Source organism: Phascolarctos cinereus, unplaced genomic scaffold, assembly GCF_003287225.1.
Source record: "Phascolarctos cinereus isolate Bilbo 61053 unplaced genomic scaffold, phaCin_HiC Scaffold_5;HRSCAF=322, whole genome shotgun sequence".
In the NCBI taxonomy this organism is placed as follows: Eukaryota; Metazoa; Chordata; class Mammalia; order Diprotodontia; family Phascolarctidae; genus Phascolarctos; species Phascolarctos cinereus.
Genome location: NW_027555958.1, coordinates 264,538,758 through 264,545,865, shown reverse-complemented (window position 1 = coordinate 264,545,865; position 7,108 = coordinate 264,538,758). Strand labels below are relative to the sequence as shown.

Genomic DNA, 7,108 nt, shown 5'->3' with positions numbered 1-7,108 from the left:
TTCAATTAGCCTTTAGTCTGTCAGTCAATAAACATTTATTAAGCATCTACTATGTACCAGGCACTATGCTAAGTACAGGGGATACAATGAAAAACAAAAGACAATCCCTACTTCCTTTTTTATTTTTTAAAAATTTATTTATTTTTAGTTTTCAACATTCACTTCCCTAAGATTTTGAGTTCTAAATTTTCTTCCTCTCCCTCTCCTCCCCCCTCCCCAAGACAGCATGCAATCTGCTATGGGCTATACATATACATTCACATTAAACATATTTCCACATTAGTCATGTTGTAAAGAAGAATTAGAACCAAAGTGAAAGACCACAAGAAAGAAGAAACAAAAACAGAGAGAGAATAGTATGCTTCGATCTGCATTTAGACTCCATAGTTCTTTCTCTAGATGTGGATAGCATTTTCCATCATGAATCTTTGCTTTGCTTTGCTGAGCAGAATTAAGTCCATCACAGTTGGTCATTGCACAATGTTGCTGTTACTGTGTACAATGTTCTCCTGATTCTGCTCACTTCACTCAGCATCAGTTCATGTAAGTCTTTCTAGGTTTTTCTGAAGTCCTCCTGCTCATCATTTCTTATAGAACAATAGTATTCCATTACATTCACATACTAAAACTTCTTCAGCCACTCCCCAATTGATGGACATCCCCTCAATTTCCAATTCTTGGCCGTCACAAGGAGAGCTAATATAAATATGTTTGTACATGTGGGTCCTTTCCCTATTTTTATGATCTCTTTACGATACAGACCTAGAAGTGGTATTACTGGGTCAAAGGGTATGCACATTTTTATAGCTCTTTGGGCATAGCTCCAAATTGCTCTCCAGAATTGTTGGATAAGTTCACAACTCCGTCAGTGTTCCAATTTTCCTACATCTTCTCCAACATTTATAATTTTCCTATTTTGCCAACCTGATAGGTGTGATGTGGCCTGTCAAAATTGTTTTGATTTGCATTTCTCTAATCAATAGTGATTTAAAGCATTTCTTCATATAACTATAGATAGCTTTAATTTCTTCATCTGAAAAGATAATCCCTACTTTCAAGGAGCTCATAGTCTAATAGAGATAACATGAAAACAAAGTATGTACAAACGAACTATAGTAGAATAAATTGGAAATAATCAACAGAGGGAAGGCACTAGAATTAAGGGGGATTGGGTAAAATCAACAGACCTTGGCAATAGATCTTATGGAGGATGGTGGTGAGAGAGTGAGGAATCAAGGATGACACCAAGGTTGAGAGCCTGGGTGCCTCAGAGGAGGGTGGCATAGTCAACAGTAATAAAGATGTTTGGAAGGGTTTGGAGAAGGGAGGGGAAATGAGTGTAAGATGTCTATGGGATATCCAGTTTGAGGTGTCCAATAGGTGTAGATGTAAGAGAGGTCAGCAAGAAGTTAGGACTGGATAAGTAAATTTGAGAATCATCAGCCAAAGCATTTACTCAGAAGGTAGAGTAAGAACAGGTATTACAAAGACATTTCCCCCAAAGTCTGGGTTGTACTTTGCCATAAATACAGTAACACCATGGGAGGAGTGGACTCAAACTTAAAGTATAATGATAGTGAGGCATAATGTGGGGAGCAGGTGTGACAACAGGGTAACTCACAACTCCTGGTACTGGAAGTCCTTTCTCCTTTTTGGAGAGAGTCCTCACCTAGCTCCCTCTGGATGCATCTCTGCTTGGGCTAGTTATTTACCTAGGCTCTCAGGATCTGTTCCTTTCTTAAGTTCATAGCTAGTATTCTCCCCTGGTATGAGGTTATTATGGTCTATGACACTGCTTCCTCCTTTAGTGACCGGCTGTCCATATCCAAGTCTATCCTCAGTGTCTCACTGTACTATTGGCTAGATACATTGCCTTCTATTGTTCCAGTCTCTCTGGACCTGGCTGGATGCACTGTCTTATCTTTCGGTTGACATGGTCAATGGGAGTGTGGAGGGAGGAGGAGGAGGAGGAGAGAGAAAGAAAGCCTTTCATTGCCTCCTATTGTAGGTTGCAGATTTGGAACTGGCATAAAGTGAGACACTAGTAGATCAGTTAACAGTTAACAAAAAGGTTTACTTAGCCATAACAGGGGAACGATATTCAATAATATTTAGTGAGGACTCTGGAATATTCCACTCCTGGACTATTTCACTGCTGGGCTGATCTACTGCTTGACTGTTAAAATTCTTCTGGCTATTTAAAGCCCTCAGAGGCATGGTTAGCTTGTTTGGGTAGTCAATATTGCTGTTCCTTTCTTGATCCAATCAAATTACACCCCATAAAGGAATCATCATGCTGACACATTTAAAACCTCGTGTGTGTGATTTCCATGTGACTACATTTTGTGGTTGCATTAGTTGAATCTGGGGCAGGAAAAGTATGGAGGCATAGTGAAGGGGGGAATGGAATCACACACCCTACCTTATGTTGCTAAATCCAATAGCTTATTGTCATTTTGCTTCCATCTTGGCCTTACTGCAGTGTTTGAAACTTTTGGCCACCTCTTTCTGGGTATTCTTCATTCCCTGGATTTTTGTGATACTGCTCTGTCATGGTTCCCTTCTTCCCATCCAACCAATCCTTTTCAGACTCCTTGTAGGATCTTCATCCATACCTCAGTGATCTATCTTAGGCCCAATCCTCTTCTCTTTCTGTACCCTCTCTTTTGATGTTCTAATCAGCTCCTAGTAGATTCAACTATATGCAAATGACTCTCAATTCTGCATATCCAGTCATTATCTCTTTTTTTGAACTTAACTCAGACATCTCTGACTTCCTGATGTGTATGTATGTATAAATGTATGACTATGTTTTTATTCTCTCCATTCCCAGAATTGGAAGGCCAACCCACTTCAACACAGGTTTCAAGCGGGGCTGCAGAGGTATTGTAAATAGAGCTAATGTTTTACATGCACAAACTCACACACACATGTGCACATGCGCACACACACACACACACAAGCACATTGTGTTGTCTAAACCTTTGTGTAAATCTAGAGTTGCATCACATAACATTAAAGAGAGACCTTGAATTTGAAAAAAATTTATGGGCTGATGTTACTTGCCTGAATTACACAGAGAAGAGTGACTGATTTCTAATAACCATAGTTGTAGAACTAGAATAGGTCTTAGAAATTGCCTAGTTCAAGTCCCCCCTCCTATTTTATAGGTGAGGAAACCGAGGCCCAAAGAAGTGGTTTGTCCAAGCCATACATGAATTCCAGTGCTGGGACTCTGTTTAATAATCCAAATTCAGTGGACTTTCCACCACGCCCTGCTGTCTCTGGCCCACCAGGCTATGTTACCTATGAAATGAACCTCCAAATAGCTGCATGATGTGAACTGTCATATAGCTAATTAATATTATTCAATTCAGTGTTGGAAGATGTCCGCCAGTGATGACACCTTAGTTGTGAGATGATTGATGCTGGGCTGCTCCACTAATATGTGTTTGGATGGGTTCAGACGAATTTTTCTATGAGTGATGGCAACAGTTTAGATTCTCGCTAAGAATCTGTTCCTCTGATCAGCCCCTCAGGAAAAGATCAGACTATCATCAGGTTTGGACTGGATTGGGCAGAGTTATACAAGCCCTCTGTAGGAAGGAGCAGAATACCAAGGAGAGAGCAGAGGTGGCAGTCCCAACACAGGAGGAAGGGCGACAGTAGCAATAGAGCTTGGAATGGAGCCTATAATCTACCAAAGTTAGAACCATCATCTTCTTATTATGTTATCCATCCCAGAGGGAATTAGCACAGCTCCAGGTAAGTTCCTATTATGTAGGAAGGGCTCAGAATATGCTTAGCTTAGTTCTCTTTCTAAATTGCCAGCACTGTGAGAGATTCAAAAGGCCAAGACAATGAAGTAAAATTCCTCGTTACACAAATCTTATTTAACCCCTTCGGGATACCCACTCTCACAGTTTGTGTCCTGTGAGAGATGACTACCCCAGGTGAACAAATGTGTGGTTTCAGTTAATCTTCATCCAAGGGCAAATATCCTATAATCACATTAGGTTAATTGAAGAATTTCATACTTTTAAAAACCTTTCGACATTTAGTATTAGTGGGTATTCCAGTTCAATTCAACCATCACTTATAAAATGGCTACCATATGCAAGACATAGAAATTCAAAGATTTAAAGAAAGGGAAAATCAATTCCTGTCTCCCACCCCCCATAGGATACATGTTAATAGATAAGTAAATGCAAGATAATTTGAGAAGAGAGAGAGAGAGAGCAACATCATGTAAGGGGATTTGGGAAGGACTTTACATAGGAAATGACTGGTACCTGTTGCCTTAAAGGAAACTAAGTTTTTTTTATTTTTTTTTCATGAAATACACAATCACTATATTTTAAAATTTTATCTAAAAATTACCACTACCTATATGGTAGCAAAGGATTATCACATGAATTTTCATTAAACTTAGCAAGACTGAAATTAGTCGACCAATAAATTAATATTTACAGTTTCCATGGGTGCACAGAAGACTTTGCCATTGCCCTTCTTTTTATGGAAAATGTGATCGGCTTACTCTTCTGCAGAGACATTTATCAGTGCTAGGATCAGCAGTGATTTTATAGGCGAAAGAGCTCAGTGAACTCTTGTACTAAAAAAAATGCTATTTTCTCAAAGATCTCACCATTTACTTTGTAACTAATTTATTAACCAACTTCCAAGATTAAAAAAAAAACAGCAGCAATTCACCACCAATAGAACACTTAATGTAATGTTTATAACTTTATCCTTACTCTTTTATTTATAAGTCAGCAATTCTTCCTAGCCTTCATTTTCTTTTTTCATGTCAAGTATTAAAGATTTCCACCTGTTTTCTCAAATTTGCTTATTCTTTAGCAGTTAATCAAAATAAATGAAAACGCTGAATATTCCTGAACTTAAAAAGTCTTCAATATCTCATTCGTTGTATTTGGGGGTTTTCAGTTTTCTCATGGAGAAAAAAATTAATTTAGTCATAACTCAGCTTTATATATTGTCCACCTGATACTTTTACAACATAAACCTGGATAGTAAAGTTTGGTGTATGTTGTCTTAATTTCTACTGCATGAGGTAGGATAAATCTTCAAGAAAATCTTTAACCAATATGCGGAAAACCTTGAAAGTCTATGCTTTGCCCTCAAGGTTCAATTGTTATCTTTTATCCATTGCTCAATCCATTTCATTATCTGATCTAAATTATTCTTTAGCTCTTCTGGTACATTTCTGGGGAGTCAGCATACTTTCATGGTTGTAGGAGGCCATGGCTTCTTCATAAAGAATTTGGAAAATTTCACTGAATATTGTCCTGTAATTTCTTTACACTGTATCCCCTCTTTTCAAGTCTTGTATATAATACAGAATTATCTGTTTGAAGCACAAAACTATATGAAACTATCATTTAGGGGAGAAGTTACAGCCATGGTAATCAACAAAAACTCCACCTTCTTTCATTTTATTTTCTAACTCATCAACTACTCTGTCTTCATCCATAATGGAACATTCATAGTCTTCATCAAAACCATCATATAACTGTCCTTCTTGTGCTGAATCACCTACATCAATGTATGTCAGTACTGTTCTTGATGCAAATTCTTTACCTAGTGTGGTCTTTCCAGCCCCTGGTATACCTGTGAACAGGATGTTGGGTGCTGGCTCAGCGCCAGTCGCCTGCTCTCCACGAGGGAGCAGCAAGCAGAGAGGAAACTAAGGTCTTTTAGAAGCAGATCATCTGTCTTTTATGTACCTCCAACCTTCCCAAAACATCAGGGGAGAAGCAAAGTTGATCTGTGAGAAAAGTAAGGCAGGAAGTGCTGCCAGTGGCCCTAAAATGGGTATCAGCACACATATCTCATCTCTCCCTCTCATCAGATAAATCAAGTCCAGAACTTTAAAAAAATGAACTTTCACTGATGTTTTTATCATTATAATTTCCCTAGGAGACCTCACCCTCACCTTCCTAGACAGTCATCTCAAATAAAAATAGTATTTTTAAAAGAAAAAAAAGAGGAAAAATCAGTACAATCAATAAGACTGAAAATATATGCAACATGCAGCATCTGTGAAGCTCCCACCTCCAAGAAGGGAGGGATTCGGATGGTCCTCTCATATTTCTTCTTTATATACTATATATTTATACACTCTCTAAAATATTGTTATTCTAGGTGAAGTATTCTTGCATCCTCTTTGTGTCTCTATCTCTGTCCCCTTCCTTCGGTTGAATGAAGAACATTTAGTTGGGGGGCTGCCTAGGGCTGCCAGGGGCTTGGAATGGAGCCTATAGCTGTGTTCTCATTTCTTCTTTCCTTCTCCCTCTCTCTGGTATTGCGGACTTAATGAGACTCACCTGGATTACAACAATAGGCTTAATAGTCTAGACTCAATAGTCCCAGAAGTTTCATAATAAACCAAACTAACCTAGCTCACCTAGCCCCACAGCAGCTGCTGCCACTGACATGGGAATTCTTAAAGTTGCTTGCTTGCCAGTTGAATTCTGTGAAGTCAAAGAGCAAAAACTGTCCCCATTTGCACGCTCTGACTGGGGGAGCAAAGTACATACAGAAAATTCACATTTCTGGGTTGACCACAGGAATTTTATGGGAAGAGAAACAGAGAATAAAGAACAATTTAGAACTTATGTAGGGGGAGGGGCTGGTGAGCAGATACAGTGTGTTTGGCTGATGCAATCCCACATGGAAGAGGCTTCTTCTGGAAAAGCATGATGACATATAATGGAAAGGCTCTGCTCTGCTCCCCAATGTGGAGCATACACTGACATTCCGTTAAGTGGTTCCAGTTCATGCAGCTCTTCCCTCCCTGGCTGCGGTAAAGTGAGAAGGTGTAGAATGCTGCAGACCTCCAAGAAACACCCAAACCTAACAAGGAAACAAATAATAAATGTAAGTCTGATAACAAAGAAGGGAGGAAAGGAAGGAGTGCTGTGCACAGCTAACTCAGCTTGCCACTAGAGCCAGGATCCTAACTTTGAAGGAATAAGACCAGCTTAACCTTCTATCTCGAATGTGCATTGATGAGGCGGGAGACAAGATGGAAGCAACCCCGCTTATTTTTAGCAAAGCACTTACTTATATAGTAAAATAACAGGAACTC

At 39.1% G+C, this 7,108-nt stretch overlaps 1 pseudogene; it reads right to left on the bottom strand.

Annotated features, from left to right (window-relative positions):
• Positions 1–5,145: 5,145 nt before the first annotated feature.
• Positions 5,146–6,718, bottom strand: LOC110193912 (adenylate kinase isoenzyme 6 pseudogene; annotated as a pseudogene).
• Between the last annotated feature and the right edge of the window lie 390 nt (positions 6,719–7,108).